A 17781-nucleotide genomic window follows, 5' to 3' on the forward strand; every position below is an offset into this window, starting at 1 on the left:
CCCTGGGGAAAATAAGCTGTGAGAGACACGGGAGTTGTCTGGTGGTCTTCTAGGTGACCTTTAGGTCCAGCCCTGGAACCCAAAACACCAAGGAACACTTGAATGGCAACAGGGTCTACACTCACCTTCCCAAGCACTTCTGAGGCCTCTTTTCTCCCCTGAGCCTCAGCAACTCAGCCAAGTATGGAGGGAGATATTATCCCACATACAGCGGCCGAAGCTTACGTCCCCCGAGGACAAAGGCCAAGGCCGGCAGGGCAGCACTGACAGCTCCCACAGCTCCTCGGTGAGCAGTGGCTGCCCAGGAGTGGACGGCGGGGTGGGAGGGGGCTGGCGGGGAGAAGCGCGCGAGTCAGTGGAAAGAAGCGATCTGGGCACTGGAGCAACTGCCAGCCGCAAGCAAAAGCTGACAACACGTGACGGCCACCAAAAACACCGAAACACACACGAGAGGTGTAAAGGCCTAACGGCCGATGGCTAATTAGCCCGGGGTCCTGAACAGGCCCCCCAGAAAGGGAGGCCTATGTGGAGGTGGTGCTCGATGCGGGAGGCTTGATGTCCTCGCCCCCAGAGGCGCACAGGCCCCGTGCGGTGACTCCCCGGCAGCCGTCTCGGTGAGTAACCATGGTGATGCCCAGTGACGTCACCTCAGCAAGTCACCACATCCCAGACAAGGCCACGGGGGGGGGGGGGGGGGGGGGGGAAGGGGAGTGCACCTGGAGGAGGGTGAAGGGCCCTCAGTGAGACCCACGACTGCCTGCTCCTCGCACTGGATCATCACCGTACACAAGGCTGCGGTGCCACAACTATGCTGGGAAGCCACATGTGCACAGACAGGGGCCGCCTAGACATGTGTGCATGACCGGAGTGACCTAGTTTCTCAGACTAGATGCCATCCCATCCAAGAGGGGGCACGCACACAGCAGAGTCGCTGCCCAGAGGCATGGGTTGGTCACCACCACCAGTGTGGTTAGGGACAAATGCTTCCACCTCAGAGCCTCTACCTCCCCACATCACCTACCGAGGTAAGAGCACACCTGCCTCCCAGGGTTGCTGTGGGCCATCGCCTGCAGAAGGCTCTACATTCAGAAAGAAGCAGCAGGTATTTGGCCTCCTCCCTCTGTCCCACCCCTACGCTGGCCCCCTGCTAGACAGCTCAGAGGGGCTGAGAAGACTCTGAATAGTGACAGCCACAGCCGGCAGCTGTCTTGCACCAGGACATCCTACCAGAACCTGAAATGCAACTACCGACTCTCAAGGAAATCCAGAAGTGAACCATGGGTGAGCCACCAATTAACTGAAATCACAACACAGCAGATCTCAGCAAGATAGGGAAGGCAAGAAATCCAACCTATTCCATTCAGAGATCTGCAGCCCAAACGAAGCAAACCAACCCCTGGGCTCAGTGCAGAGTCAAAAGGCTTCACCTTAGAGCTCAAGGCTAGCGGGCAGCCCCTGCCCACGGCCCAGGGGCCCGGGCACTGCTCTCCTCTGTGTCAGGCTGCCCTCCTGCTGCTCTGTTCCCCTGTGCCAACATACCTTGAGGCCCAGCCTAGGGTGGTTCAAAGCTGGCTGCCAGCCCTGGGCTGCCTCAGGAAGGAGACCTGGCCTATGCCAGTACAATGCCACACTCCAGCACTGAGCTGGGGCGACCAGGACATAAACACCAGGGTCTTAGCCACCTGCTGGTGCTCATCAGAACAACCCAGATCCTGAAGATGCCGAGCACTGAACCTAAGATTCATGCCCTGCCATTTGAGAGTTCCCAGCCTAGACTTCTGCCTGGTCCTTAAAACCAGCATTTGCGTGGAAAAGCACTTAATCTTTATGTTCACATGTGAACTACGCTGTACAGTAGGACGAACAAGTGGAAAGAAATATGCAAAAAACATTCAGCAATCTTACATCACTAACTGAAAAAGAGATGGCTTTTACAAGTACATCCAGAAAGACAGATGAATGTCCACATTAAATTTTTGACATCAGTTGAAATATTTTGATTAAAAAAAAAAAAGCCTGAGTAACTATAGCCTGAGAGACAGTCATGTTTTCCCAAAAAAGCAAAAAGACAGCCTAAAGTGGAGAGAAGAAAGACATGTCAGGGAAGATCATAAAACGTAAGTGGAAAGCAGATGGAAAAGACCCTAACCCTGGCTTTCTCTAGAAAGAGCCCTCTGCAGGATCTTCATGATCTGACTGAGAATGAGTTCAAACACCAGAGAAAGAGAAGCAGACTGGGCCAGGGCCAGCTCAGACACACCCATTGCAACAACACAGCAACACCATAAAGCAGGTAAGATATTTTGAGCCCAAGTGATGAAATAAATGTGGGCCAATCACAGAGGCCCACAGTCAAGAAGTATGAGAGGAAGAAAGAGAGAAAACACGGCTCAGCAGCAGAGTGCCTACCTAGCAACCACAAAGCCCACGGTTCAAACCCTGGTACCACCAAAAACAACCCAACTCCAATGCACACTACTTTATGGGTTGAAGATGTAGCTCACGTAGTAGAGTGCCCATCTGACAAATGGGAAGCCCTGAGTTCAAACCCAGAACCACCAAAAAAAAGGAAGAAAATACAAAGTCACTCAGAAGGCCAAGCCCTGGCCAGTCTGGGAAGAGATGGGGGGAGAGACTGACACCATATGCTGCCATCTTGCCAGTAGATCAGGCCAGCAGGGAGACAGTGGTACTCGGTTCAGGGCCAGCAGAAAACTGGATCGTTTGAAGAGAAGGCAGTGGGATGTTCACAAGAAATAAAATCACATCTAGCCCTTCATTAGAACTGTTACAGAATAAACAGATAAGGACCTACCAGGAAACCTTGAACATAACCCATGGCTTTCCCAAGACCAGCGCACTTTCAGGAATGTGGAAGGGCCATCATTAATCGAAGACCTATGAGCCAGACCCATGCCAAACATTTCACATACTGGACTTCATTTATCCCCCAACCGATTCATGAGATAAGAACCATTGATATCCCTATCTTACAGACCAAGTAAAAGTGAGGAAAGTAACAGATCTCAGCTGTCAGTCGGGTATGTCTACCCTCTCTGTGCTCTGAGAGGCCATGCACAGAGTGACCGCTGGGACCGGACGATCTTCATAGGCCAGTCACAGGGAGGGAAATGTGGCACGCTGGCTGTGCCATGCAGGGGAAGATGGGCAGAATGGTGGTGAAGTGTGAGCTGCTGTGCTTCCTAGAGAGAAGGCACTGTCTCACAGTCTGGACTGCAATCAGCTCAGATTCCCAAGTGAGCTCTTCTCCCGGAGCCTTGTCATATCCCTGTGTCTTAGTTTCCTCACCTCTAAAATGCCTCCCCCCCAGGCTCCCATCCCAAAGCACAGCTTGGCACTTTAATAAGGCACTGAGTTGGGCACTGGTGGCTCATGCCTGTAATCCTAGCTACTCAGGAGGCTGAGATCTAGGGATCACAATTTGAAGCCAGCCTGGACAAGAAAAGTCTGTGAGACTCTTATGTTCAATTAATCACAGAAAAAGCTAGAAGTGGCACTGTGGCTCAAGTGGTAGAGTGCTAGTCTTGAGCAAAAGTAGCCCAGGATAGCACCAAGGCCCTGAGGTATAGGCCCAGGACTGGCCAAAAAAAAAATAATAATAAGTCAATGATTTCTTTACACAAGTGCCTGGTTTTTAAGAATCACCAAGCTCCTCTTCTTAGAGATTCTTCTGTTCCCCTCCCAGGTCTGAGAGAGGAAACAGAAAGAAAAGGAAAAAATGCACATCAAACAGAGAACATAGAATGTACAATAAATGTTAGCCTAAAAAAAGACAGCAAACTATGGATGGTGATAAAGAGCCAAACTCACAGGCAGATCACAGGGCAGAGCCTGAACAAACAGCAGGACAAAACAATAAATTCTAACGCTGACAAAGATGGTGTAAAACATCTAAGAAAAAAAATATGAAAGCCCAGCAAGGGCTCTTGGCCTATCAGCCGCCTCCTGTGTGGGACTCCAACACTGAGGGTCAGACCGCCATCCCGCTGCAGCCAGAGGCCAACGGAGGAAAAAATCTGCACAGCATCACAGCACCACTAGAAAACGAAAAGCAGCCAGAAGCACGGCTCGAGGGTACAGCACCTGCCCAGCAAATTCAAACCCTGAGTTCAAACCCTAGTTCCACCAAGAAAAAGAAAATACACTACCTACCCCTGCCTCAGCTCCCGTAACATTAGAAAACTGTCTGCTTAGAACAGTGGTCACCACCTGTCAAGAAAGACGACCGTCAAGGCCAGAGGACAGCAGCTATGTGCCAAGCGCTGAGGCCAAGACTAGAAGGCTAGGCTAGTGTTCTTCGGGCCAGAAAGTCTAGTGCCAAGAGGAAGGGAAAAAAGGAGGCACTAATCTGGCCACCAAATCTGTAACACCTGCTGGAGAGGCAGAGACGAGGAGGCAGCAGGGTGCAGGACTGGGTTTGGACAAGGGTATGAAGGCGGGGGGGGGGGGGGGGTCTCCTAGAGACCCAACCCATGTATCTTCACCCTCTGAGAAAGGCTGTGAAGGCAAGGATGGGAGATCACCAATGCCACGAAGGCCTGCACCGCCTCCTGGCTGGGTAACCAGTGGTGTGAGTACACAGCCAGCCTTGAGTCAGGGCAAGCCACTATAGACAGCCCAGGGCCACTGTCAGCCACCCCTTTCTGTGCCACACTGGCCCCTAGGGGTGGCAGAGGGAACTGCTGGGACTAACATGACAATGTCCTGCTTTCTAGGACCTCTGCAAAGAGCAAGGGATACTGGCTAGATGTGCAGTGAACAGAAGAACACACCCCTCTTCTCTAACGAACACAAACCCTTAGTAACAGCCCTACAGCAAGGCTCTTTAGCTCCCATTTCCTGGCTGAGGACTAGAAAATGTCTCTCACCACTTTAACATACATTAAAATAAATCCTTCCTAAAACTCGTGTGTGTGTGTGTGTGTGTGTGTGTGTGTGTGTGTGTGTATACACATATCACTAAAATCTTCCCAAATGCCTCACTTTGGCTTGTAAAGGTAAGCCTTACCATATGTTAAGATGGCTCCAGGAGGACCCATGGGGTGAAGCAGACTTACAAGTTACCATCCAGAGTCCACCCAGCCATCCTGAGACTTCCCTGCACAAGCTCTATCCACAGACAGGCCAAAGTCCTGGGGCGGGACGGGCCCAGAAAGAACAAACCGTGGGGCCCCAAAGGAGCTAGCGCTGATGGGAGGCCCACAGGGACAGGCGAACACACACGTGTGCGCTCTAAATCCTGCCTAGTCTTGAAGTGATCATTGCCTATGCACACTGGCAGCATACACCCCTCATACACATCACACACACACACACACACACAGCCTACAGTAACCCCGTAGGAATTGGTGACCCAATAGTGTTTTCCTCCAAATGCACAATCAAAGCACCAGTCCACCTACTTCTCCAGAGAAAAATCCAGAAGAGCAGCAACAATGTTTCCTCCAACAGCTAGTAACAAAAAGAGAGGAAGTGACTTACAGTGCCAATTAGGGAACCCTGAAATCTAGTCTCAGCCTTCGGATTCCAAGGGCGAGAGGGCAGGAATTAAACCAGACCAAGACGGCCTGCATGCTGAGGAGACACCCTCGTGAGATGGCCGTGCATGCGGGGCAGTGCGCATGGCTTTCTGTGCCACCTAGGTGGAAACACAAGCTTGCAAAACTGTGAAGGACACCAACAGCTCACCCCTGTCCAGTAGCTAACTGCTATCCACAGACAGCAGTGACAGGAAAGGCCTGGAATTAGGACTAGTCCACAAGACATTTTTTGCTTGCTCTGCAGGGTCTGCAATATTGTTTCCCCTATAGAGACTGTGTTTGTGCATGACTTCTGCAGTGAAAGTTTCATTTATTTTTTTCTTAAAGAAAAATAGACCCTGGTCAATACATTTCATAATGAGTTTGGGGAGTGACCTGTGCTCGGCCTGCTCCCCCCTCCCCCTCCCCCTCCAGTCCAGCAGGCTGAGCCATCTGCTTCCAGCCAGTTTTGCAACACAGATCTTGTTTCAATCTTTCAAGTGCAACTCTGTAACTTCGTGGATTGTTAAATTTACATGGCAGCTCAAAGAAGAGACAGAAAAAGAGAATGCTTGTTGCGAGGACTTCCCATAATCCTAAAGAAGATCCTAGAAATAATTCCAGGTCAAACCCAGCAGTACAGCCCAAAACACCAGGGCAGCCACACAGGCAGGCACACACGCATATACCAATGACACAGCTCATGACCAGTCACGCTTCCTACACTTGAGTGACCTGAGCCTCTGACACTCCCATCTGGGAGTCAGGGTTTCTAGTATCAACCTGAATCCCTCGACCCAAGGAAAAGAACCTCAACACCTATTAGACACATATACTATCATAGATACTATATATACAGTAACACACTACATCATACACTACAACATACTGTATATACATATATTACATACACTATATACTATAATGTATACTACATACTATAACATATACTACATATACTATAAACTATAATATATACTATATACATATATCTCATATGCTATATTTACATATACATTATATGTACTATATACTATAATACATACTATATATGCTATACTATGTATACTATATATACTATAATGTATACTATAATGTATTTTCATTTACTTACTAGGAGCACCTAACCACATAGAATACTGAGTTTATCGTTGTTTATTTACTGCTATGGTAGGTATTGAAATTAGGGCCTCATGTGTGCGACAATTTCATAACCAATGAATGAGCTACATATATACAGCCTAGCCCTGGATACAAATTTTTAATTACACACACACACACACACACACCTCTTCAAAACACCACTTATTGATTACTTAGAAACACCTAATTAGCCCAGCACAGTGGGTCATTTCTAAAGTCCCAGCTACTTGGGAGCTTGTGACAGGAAGATATAGTGGAGATAGAAAGATCACAATTTGAGGCCTGCCCAGGCAAATGTTGGTGAGACTCTAGCACAAAGAACAATGTGGGAGAGGTGGAAACCCAGCTACATGGGATGCAGAGGGGGTAGGACTGAGAGACCCTACCTGAAACATGGCTGACCATACAAAGGCTAGAAGCAGGGCTCCAGTGGCAGCGACTTGCCTACAAAGCAGGAGGCCCTGAGTTCCAATCCCAGTACTGCCTCATACACACACAGTATTATAATACAAAGAAGTGACTAGGAAAAAATAAGCTACCTCCCGCTGGGGCAGGATACAGGAGCATTACAGGGGCAATAAACATGCTTTGTCCCCACAAGCCTTTGTCAGAACTGCACTTAAGACATATATGTAAATTTCAATTTTTTTGTCTTTTTGCCAGTCCTGGGGCTTGCTCAGGGCCTAGGCACTGTCTCTGAGCTTCTTTTGTTCAAGGCTACCACTCTACCACTTCAGCTACAGTGCCAATTCCAGCTTTTTCTGGTTATGTGGTACTGGGGAATTGAACCCAGGGCTTCATGTATGCTGGGAAGCACTCTACCACTTAGCCACATTCCCAGCCATACCTCAATTTTTAAAGAGAGGAAAGAAAGCCACACTCAAAAACAGCTTTTCTCCCTACCGCAGAGAACCCTGTCCTATGGACATTTGAGGATCGCTCAATACCATAGCGACAGGCCCCATAAAAATAGACAAGACTAAAATGGATAGAGGACACACGAATTTCAGAACCGCACACTAAGAGTAATTCATGTTCAGAAGAAGAAAAATACAGAAACAGGATAGCAACTTTTTAATTCCTCCTGCACTTAACCACTAACTGTAGTAGCTTTTACTGAGAGTCATATGTCTTTCCAATACTCGAGGGCAAGACAGAGTGACAGACAGACAGACAGTTAGACCTGCCATTCATTATTATATCTTGCTTTATTAGAAAAAATAAGTATCTAGGCATGGTGGCACACTCCTGTAATCCCAGCACTTGCGAGTCAGCAGAGGCAGGAGTGGGAAGCCAAGCAGGACTAGAAAGAGTTCGAAGCCATACATACTGAGACCCCATTTCTGAAAAACCAAGGAAACAAAGGACACCTGGGTCCCTCGCCAATTAGTACACTAAGATTTTTTTCAATTTTAGGTCTAAATAACCAGTGTGTGTGTGTACCAGTCCTGGGGTTTAAACTCAGGGTCTGGGCGCTGTCCCTGAGCTTTTGCTCAAGGCTGGCACTCTACCATGTAAGCCAGAGCTCCACTTCTGGATTTTTTGGCTGCAGGAGGGGGGGGGGAGGGGAGGGGAGGGAAGGGGTGTTTAAGGGGAGGTAAGAGCTTCCTGCCTAGGCTCTCGGAGCTCAGCCACTTGAGCAGCTAGGATCACAGGCGTGAGCCACCTGCACCTGGCCCTCCCTCTCCTTTTTTTGGCTTGTTGCTGGCTGGCTGCTTAGTTGATGAGTGGAGACAGGGTCTCACTACTCAGTAGCCCAGGTTACCTGGGACCTCTCTGTTACCCTGAGAACTGTTGGGAGGGCTTTGGAGATCAGGTTCACCCCTCCCCTTGTCTGCATAGCAGGCCTGATCACACCTGCAACAGTGGGAAGCTCAGGCTTGTCCACCATGGGACAGGCTGCCAACCAGAGAACCGCTTTCCCTGCAGAGCCGAGCGCGGCCCTCGCAGTGTTGAACAAGGCCCGGCAGCCCACCCGCTGCACAATCAGGAGAGGACAGACACCATCTCCTGTCCATGGATCCAATTCCAACCCCAGCGGACAAAGTGAGTGTCTACCCTCCTTCCCTACACCACACAGCCGCTGAAACACTTCGAAGGCGCTACTGTGCCCATGTGGTGAGCACCCTCCAGTCAGGCCTGCGACAGCCTCGGCCCATCTCCTCCAGGAGGGAATTCAACAGGGTTCCTGCAGTGGCTTAGGACCCACCAGGTCCTGAAGCCAATCAAGTGACTCCTTCATTTGATTGTTTATTAAAAGCTCACACTAACTCACAAAGCCTCCTCAGGTCAGGGGCTGAGTCTTACTTGGTGATTCCAGTGCCCAACCCGGTGTTTGAAACCCAGATACTCAACACTGGCCATTGAATCTTCTACCCTAGTTTGACCTGACCGTGAACAGCAAAATGTTTTCCAAGTAGCACTATTTTCCCCACTGACGAATAATAAAATGAAGCACTGTATTTTGATATTCGTGTTATGAATACATTTCCTTACAGTTATTCTGTAGGTGCACTGGTCTTTTTTTTTAATATAACATTTACATTCACATTTCAGTTGCACCTTCTCTTGTAACACAAGCATTCTTCCCTCTGATTTGAAAATGATTGCTAACGTTGTACCATTCCCTTATAAAGACATATCAAACCTGGGCACCAAGGGCTCAAGCCTGTACTCCTAGCTACTCACACAGCTGAGACCTCAGGATCAGGGTTCAAAGTCATTAGGAAAAGTCCCTGAGATTCTTATCTCCAATCAACATGCTACACTTGGGCAAAAAAGCTCTAGGACAGCACCCAGGCCCTGAGTTCAAGTCCCAGGACTGGAACAAAAATAATAATAATAAAATAAAGACACATGGATCAGAACTCAATCACCCCATACCTGCAGCCCACGCTACTGCCCACTTCAGCTTTTCCAATTTTTCCCCATCTTTGCCTGTTTTGTTCAAAAGTCTCTTATAGTAGCCAGGCGCTAGCGGCTCACGCCTGTAATCCTAGCTACTCAGGAGGCTGAGATCTGAGGATTGCAGTTCAAAGCCAGCCCAGGCAGGAAAGTCCATGAAACTCTTATCTCCAATAAACTACCAGAAAAACCAGAAGTGGCGCTGTGGCTCAAGTGGTAGAGTGTTAGTCTTGAACTGAAGAGCTGAGAGAAGCACCCAGGCCCCGAGTTCAAGCCCCACAACAAACAAAAAAAAAAAAAAGCATTCACATTTTGAATATGATCTCAGAGATAACCCTAGCGAAGGAATTATCTTATAATGTATAAACATGATATATTTTGGTTCAAAGTTTCCAAACTAAATCAGACTTTATACTTGTTTCTTACTGAATTTTTCTTTCTTTTCTTTTTCTGAGTCTTGGTCTACCTGTTAAATAAGCAATCCCTCCCTCTATCATCAACATACCTTCCACAGTCATCCACGGAGCAGCTCAAAGCTCAGGCTGGAATACTATGGCATTACTTTCAGACCCATTTCCTGAAAGGGGGCTGATTCAGTGCCAATAATAAATTGTTTTCTGTGTGATTATCAAGTTAGCCACGCCACCCAGTCCAGATTTTACCACTTAGGACTGAACATGGAGAATCACATCCTGAGACACTGTTCATACTTCACGGAAGCCACAAGGAGCCATAGCTGCTGCCCGAATTCTCCAGTTAGTAACCCAACGACCGTACAGAACAGTGTGGATTCATTTTCCCAGGAGTCTGACTTCCAGTTCTCCTGCCACCCTATAGTCACATTTTTAAGCAAAATGCACTTTAGCTTTTTTCTGAGACAGGGTCTATCTATGCAGCCCAGGCTAGCCTGGAAGTCACTGAATAATCCAGGCTGATCTCAAAGCTATGATCCTCCTGTGCTCCACCCAAGTGCTGGGATTAAGAGCATGCACTTCATGTTCAGGTGAGTGATACTGGAATTTAAACTCAGGGCTGTATACTTGCTAACCAGGCACTCTACCACTTGAACCATACCTCCAGCCAGCCTTTTTGCTCTGGCTATTTTTGAGCAAAGTCCTCACCTTTTTACCCAGACTGGAACTATGATCCCCCTGATGTCAGCTTGCTGTTATAGCTAGGATGACAGGAACATGCCAGTCCATCCAGCTATTGGCTAAGATGGGTTCTCATGAACTTTTTTATTTTTGCCCAACAGGCATCAATTAGCAATCCTTTTGATTTCATGTCCTGAGTAGCATGGATTACAGTCATGAGCCACTACACCCATATTAACGTTTGTTAATGTTACATCAGCAATATTATTTTAATAACTGAAATATATCCGCCTGTAGAAAGCAGGACTAGTGGTGGGTCCCACTCGCCTGTGGCTTCCTGGGAAAGAACCCTGGCCTCTCCGGGTAAACCACACTGCTGAAGATGACTCGGATTTAGCTGACTCCAGCTGCCTTGCACACAGGCCCAGTGTTCTGGAATCACTCCCATTCGCCGCTGTGCTTGGACAGCTATTGTGTGGTCATCATGAACCTGTCTGGATGCTGGAGACACTGCAGGGGTAAGGAAACGAGACACGACTCCGCCCTTCTCACACTTCCCTTGTACTGACTCACAGATCCAAAGCTCCCGAGAATCTAATGTCAAGCGGCATTTGACAGCCTGACTCACGTCTCACCTAGTTATTACCTGTACCTAGACGGCACCCTCAGAGAACCCTGCGAGGAGCTAGCACCTAACAAGCGGGATGCACCTAGAGCAGAGGAGTGGGGATCCCTGGAAATCTACCTCACTCACAGACTGCAAGTCAGGCTCTCTCTAAAGAAAACCATTCCAGTCATCGTAAAAGTGGTTCCGGTCCCAGCCAGCACTCAGAATGCACTGCTGACTTCTCCAATTCTATCATGTCACTCTCCTGCCAGAACCCAGAACCCATGATGGGCCAGCCATCCCCAACTCCTTGGCTTGACCTTCAGATCCCTTAAAAACAGGCTGTGCCAGGTGCTGGTGGCTCACGCCTGTCATCCTAGCTACTCAGGAGGCTGAGATCTGAGGATCACGGTTCAAAGACAGCCTAGGCAGGAAAGTCCATGAGACGCTTATCTCCAATTAACCACCAGAAAACCGGAAGTGGTGCTGTGGCTCAAGTGGTGGAACGCTCACCTTGAGCTGAAGAACTCACGGACAGCGCCCAGGACCAGAGTTCAAGCCCCATGACCGACCAAAAACAAAAAACACCACCTGAGGCTGCAAACATGCAACTGTGGTATTCAGCATTCACTATTAACTGTCTCTTGTGGGCAGGGAGGGGAGGAGAGGGGAAGCAATGGAAAGAGTGATGTCCAAAAAAAAGAAACACATGGGCTGGGAAAGGTGGCTTAGTGGTAGCGCATTTGCCCAGCATGCACGAAGCCCTAATGCATGAAACCCTAGGTTCAATTCCCCAATACCACATAAACAGAAAAAGCTGGAAGTGGCACTGTGGCTCAAGTGGCAGAGTGCTAGTCTTGAGCAAAAGACGCTCAGAGACCATGTCTAGGCCCTGAGTTCAAGCCCCAGGCCTGGGGGGGAAGAGGGGCCACGAGGAATACTCATTACCTGACTCATGAAATGGTACAACATCTTAGTAGTAATAATAAAATTGTATGCTTTAAACACTGAGGTGGCAAAGCTAAATGCCTGCAGGACTCAGCAGAGAAGGTAAGCAACTAGATGGAGGCAACAGGCAGCCCAAAGCCCAGGGCGGAGGCGATCCCTGTGCGGAGCACGCAGCCTTCCCGCAGCTCCCGCTCCCGCCACACCTGACTCTGAAGGAACCTCAAACCCAGACACTTGCTGGATCTTTTTTCCAACTTTGTTAAAACTTTGGTGTTGTCCTAACTATAACACCAGCTGGCCACCTACTTACAAGCCCCTCACTGCATACAACCCTGCGCCACATCTACAGCGAGGTCTCCCTCTAGCCTCACTCAATCAGCAAGCCACACCCACCTCTCACCACGACACCACTTCCCACCACCACACACCCTACAAAAAGCATCTCAGATGTTTCTTATTCCAGAGTTTTTCCAAGCCAGCACGGTGTTGCATACACGTAATCCCAGGTACCTGGAGGCTGAGGCAGGAGGATCTTGAGTTCAAGGCCATTTCCAGCAAAGTTACTGAGACCCTATCTCAAACATAAAATACACTGACTAAAGTATGGTATACACGAAGTTGATTTTCATTAACAGAGGGCTTAACAAAGTAAGTACCAGGAAGCTAAAACACTGTCTTGTCTACAGGAGAGGGCCAAATGAACGACGACAGGAACTATATTGGTAAATACAATGTGCATGTGTAAAAATGGAACTAGGAACTTGAATAGTGGGGGAGAAGGATGGAAGAGGTAACACTGGCCAGGATGCATTGTACTTATAAACCAACACATTGAGGCCCTGGTGGCTCATGCCCATAATCCTAGCTACTCAGGAGGCTGAGATCTGAAGATCGTGGTTCCAAGCAAGCCAGGGAATCCTTGAGACTATTATCTCCAATTAAGGACCAAAAAAAAATCCAGAAGTGAAGCTGTGGCTCAAGTGGTAGAGCATTGGCCTTAAGCACAAAAGCTCAGAAACAGCACCTAGTGCCTGAGTTCAAGTCCCAGGACCTACACTCAAAATAAACAAACATGCTGAATTGAAATTGTTTTACAATTATCTAAAGGTAGCTTTTAAATAAATTTATTTTTTAAAGTGAAATACAAAATGTACCCACTACCTTACTTATGTAACTGTAACCCCTCTGTACATCACCCAGGCAATAAAATTTTTAAAAATAATTTTTTTTAAAAAATGAAATACAAAAGGCCTCGGATCTTGGCTCGAGGTAGAGTATTTGTCAACCACGCACAAGGCCTTGGATTCAATCTCCAGAACCACAAAAGGGTTTCCGCAGCCACACGGGCACGGGTTACTGCTCCTCACTCCCTGCCACCCCTTTCCTTGTCATTTTAACATTCAATTGTTTTGCCTTGCTCCTTAATCCAAGGAGCACGTTAGCTCTCCAACTAGACTGCACGCGTCCATCTCTCTATACTTCATTCTCCTTTGGCATTGAGAAGAATAGCTCTCCATGGAGCAGCTTTTTAATTCGGAATGTGAAAATCCTCCATGCTTCTCAAACTGTGGGTTTTGATCTATCAGAGAGTGTTTGGGCCAGACACCAGTGGCCCACACAGTAGTCCTACCTACTCAAGAGACTGAGGAGATTGTAGTTCAAACCAAGCGCAGGTAGATAAATCTGAGAGATACTTATGTCTAATTAACCATCGAAGAAAATCTAGATGTGGAGGTGTGGCTCCAGTGGTAGAGAGCTAGCCTCAAGCAAGAAGGCCTAGTGAGAGCACCAGGCACTGAGTTCAAGCCCCAGTACCAGAGCATAGATGCGCGCGCGCGCGCACACACGCGCGCACACACACACACAGAATAGTTGGGTCATTTAGTAGACTACAAGAAACTGTTTATTTTTTTTTTAAGTAAAAAGTAATTGAATTTAAGTCAGAAGCATGCACCAAGCAAAGGGATGTTGTATATCATGAACTGAAGTCATATTTTTTACATAAGATTATGTGTACTAGATTATGATATAAATTTTATTTTATTGGTCATGGGGCTTGAACGCTGGGCCTGGGCGATGTCCCTGAACTCTTCAGCTCGAGACTAGCGCTCTACCACTTGAGCCACAGCACCACTTCTGGTTTTCTGGTGGTTAATTGGAGATAAGAGTCTCATGGACTTTCCTAACACTGGGCTGGCTTTGAACCACGATCCTCAGATCCTGAGTAGCTCGGATTATAGGCATGAGTCACCGGCGCCTGGCTTATTAATGTAGGTCCTGGTCAAACAGTATCAAAAGCATTGCTCTACAATGAGTAAGTGAACTCAAGCCCTGCTCCATGCACATTTTCTCTCTCTTTTTTTTTTGGTGGGGAGAAATGGTCAGCTATTCCCTATGAAGAAAAAGAAATCTGACCCACACCATCAGCCTTCCCCCAGGCCCCCTCTTCTGCCAGCTCACTGATCCTACATGGCAGAGAAGCAGGAGGCTGGGTAACTATAATTACATTCTCCGCTCACTCAGTAACCTTCTGCAATCATCCTTCAAACCCCGATGTTGCAAGTTGAGGCTTGGGGAATTTGTTCGGCAAATCACCCCACATTGCCTTTGCAACGAGAAAGCAGAATTCAAAGCTCAGAAGAAACAGCCCTGGCTCCCTTCTCCCTGCTGGTCTCCCAACTCCTGGGACAACTGGACTGAGTTGGAAAGGACTGGCTCTAGAAAACGCAATATTCCTACACCCCAATTCCCTTCTTCAGGTCATCTGGACGCTCGCTCTCCCCTACCACGAAAGGGACACCCAGACTATCCAGACTGCGGTGCAGAGAAAAGTTCAGGCATACTTCAAAACCCAACAACTGACACCTTTGGCATCTCACTCTACTTCTCTCCAACCTCCATCCCACCCTCGTGCTTACAGGATAAATGATCCCAGTTTCCTGGAGCGCCCACTCCCTAGAGCTGCTCCTCCAACTCCGCAGTCACAGCCAGGTGAAGTCGAGTGAACACAGAAGGGCAAAACACAGAAACCTTGGTAGTCGACCTAAGTCCCACTCACGTTCTGCTGTCTTACGACCAGGATGACTCCACACTTCCCCCAGTGCCCTGCCCACTCTTCCCCCCAACACCATATCCTAGTGTTCCCACCAACCTCAGAGCTGCCACTGCTGGGGAGCACCTACACTCAGATATCTTGGCAAACAAGAGATCTACAAGCTTGAGTGTGAATTACTTCTCTGCAAAACACACATTTCCGATTTCTCCAGTTACCAACTTCAGCAGGTCCAAGGTCCTGGCAAACCATCAATTCCCACAAAGAATTAATTTCCCTTGGTGTCTTCTTCAGCCTGCCCCTGTTAGCAGATTGCTTCAACAGTAATACTTCTAAGACCCAACAGCTTTTCCATTTCCAATTAAACCGGGTCTAAACCCTGAGCATGCCACAACTGCCACAGTGTGCTAACGGGTCTAGCTCCTAACGTTACTTTCAAAAGCCTTTCCACATATTCTCCTTACATCACTCACTGGTCCTCAGATCTTCTCAGAACACATGAGAAGAGAGCGCAATTTCTCAGTCTGGCTTTCTAGGCCTTTCACAATTTCTGCCATTGCTCCTCTCCATCTTTATCTTCTTTTCTTTGTCCCAGACTGGAACTCGAACTCAGTACCTGACACTCTTCCTCATTGATTAGTGCTCTACCAGCTGACCCAAGCCTCCAACACCTCCATTTTTATCTTCTATGTTCAGGAAACATCCCAAGACAAGTAAAAGCAGCTCCTCCTCCTCAGGGAAAGTCACGTCATGTACAACCCTACTTTGTGGAGCAGCTCAAGGGTCTCCAAGGACGCAGCTCTAGCGCCCTCCCCCCCTCCCCCCTCCCCTGTGGCCGGTGTGGGGTTTTGTTTCTGTGTCCTCCCTGAGGTGGTAGGTCAGGAGGAAATCTTCCCTTGAACTTTTGTACCCTTTCTTGCTGAGGACAACCACTGCTGGTCTTTTCTGCATCCCACCTGTTACTTCTTTCCTGACTTTGGGTCTTGCCAGTGGATTATTCTCCACATACAGAACTTACTTCGAAACTAATCCCCTAAGTCCTTTTAACTCGAATGTCAATCTGCTGCGTCCCCATCCTGCAGCATGTATGCCAACTGGACCATCAGAACACATTCATTTCAACCTGAGCACTCCAATGGCTTTTCCCTGGGTTTGCTGAGGATTTTCACTTTCTCCTGTACCTCTAACCATCTCCCAGAGAGCCGGGCCTGGAGCTGAGGACACCCAGGGACCGATGTATTGTATTTCAGGCTCCTCCAAACCAGGAACCTCGGTCTGACCCTGGGGAAGGGGGTCAGGAGGCTTCCAATACCTGTTGCCGGGCTGGGCTGGAGCTCCGTGGCAGAGCGCTTGCCAAGCAAGTGCAACGTCCTGGGTTCGATTCCCAGTACCCCCCCCCAAAAAAGCAAGACAAGAACACATACACCCCCAAAAGAGAATCAATACCTGTTGCTCGTCACTCTGGAGCAGACTGCCCCGGTGACACCCTTCCGGAAAGGGCTGTGGAGAGAGCAGTGAGGCCGCCCAGGCTGGACGCGGCGGCCTGGCACGGAGAACGCACGCCCGGGGCGGGGGGGGGGGGGGGGGGGGGGAGTCCTGGCCCGCGGTGGGAGCGGCCGCGGCGGGGCCCCCGCGGGGCGCGCGGTCCGTGGGCTTCTCCAGCGCCCCGGGCCCCGGCCCCCAACTTCCCCGGAGGCCGCACTGCCAGGCAGGGCAGCGACCCGGCCGGGGAAGCTGCCGGCCCGGGCCGAGCCCCAGGCCCGCCGGGGGCCCCCGTGCGGCCCCTGCGCCGCGGGCGGGAAGGGCCGCGGCCCGGCGGAGGGCGTGTCGCCGCCCGCGGCCCGGCCGGAAAGGCGCGCTGCCCGGTGCACAGGTCGGTCTTCCTCCCGGAGGCCACCGCCGACCGCCCACCGCTCAAAGTTGGGAGGGGGCCGGCGCGAGGCCCGGCGGCGAGGAGGTAAACACGGTGCCGCCGCCGGCCGCCGCCGCCCCCGGGCCCCGCCGCAGCGCCCCGCGCCCCGCCCTCCGCGGCACCGGGCCGCGCCGGCCTCCCCCCCCCCCCCCGCCCCGGGCTGCGGGCCCGGCCCCGCGGACGTGCGGAGCGTGGGAAGTTCCCGGCCGGCCGCCCCGCCGCCCCCCGCCCCGGGCCCCCGCGCAGCTCACCTCGGCCGCTCGCCCGCCCGCCCCCTGGCGCGGCCCGCGGGCCCCGCTCCGCTCCGGCCGCCGAGGCGCAGTTCGCGCCCACCTGGCCGCCCGCCCTCCCCGCTCCGGGACACAGCGCTCACGTACGCGGCCGCGGCCACAACCCGGCCCGGATTCCCCGCCCGGGAAGGGAGCGGAGGAGCAGCCAGCGATCCCCGCCAGGCAGCGCGCGGGCGGGCGGGCGAGCGGGGAGACTCGGGGGGCCGCCCCCCGCCCGCGCCGCCCCGCCCCGCCCCCGGCACGCCCGCGTCCACGCACCGGCCTCCCGTACACAGTCGGCGCTCAATTAGT

The 17781-nt window shown here is 50.4% G+C and overlaps 1 protein-coding gene across 2 annotated transcripts in view; it reads right to left on the bottom strand.

Annotated features, from left to right (window-relative positions):
• The window catches only part of Znf395 (zinc finger protein 395), a 39863-nt gene extending 22356 nt beyond the window's left edge, over window positions 1–17507 (bottom strand). Inside the window, exons 1-2 of one of the 2 annotated variants that reach the window (XM_042699840.1) lie at window positions 17452–17474; window positions 16735–16788 (exon numbers count right to left, since the gene is read on the bottom strand). The gene's annotated coding sequence lies outside the window, so the exon portion shown is untranslated. Of the gene's footprint in view, window positions 1–16734; window positions 16789–17451 lie in introns of both variants that reach the window. The other variant, XM_042699841.1, reaches the window with a different exon arrangement.
• Between the last annotated feature and the right edge of the window lie 274 nt (window positions 17508–17781).

This window comes from Dipodomys spectabilis, unplaced genomic scaffold, assembly GCF_019054845.1.
Source record: "Dipodomys spectabilis isolate Male_0828 unplaced genomic scaffold, ASM1905484v1 ptg000263l, whole genome shotgun sequence".
Classification (NCBI taxonomy): Eukaryota; Metazoa; Chordata; class Mammalia; order Rodentia; family Heteromyidae; genus Dipodomys; species Dipodomys spectabilis.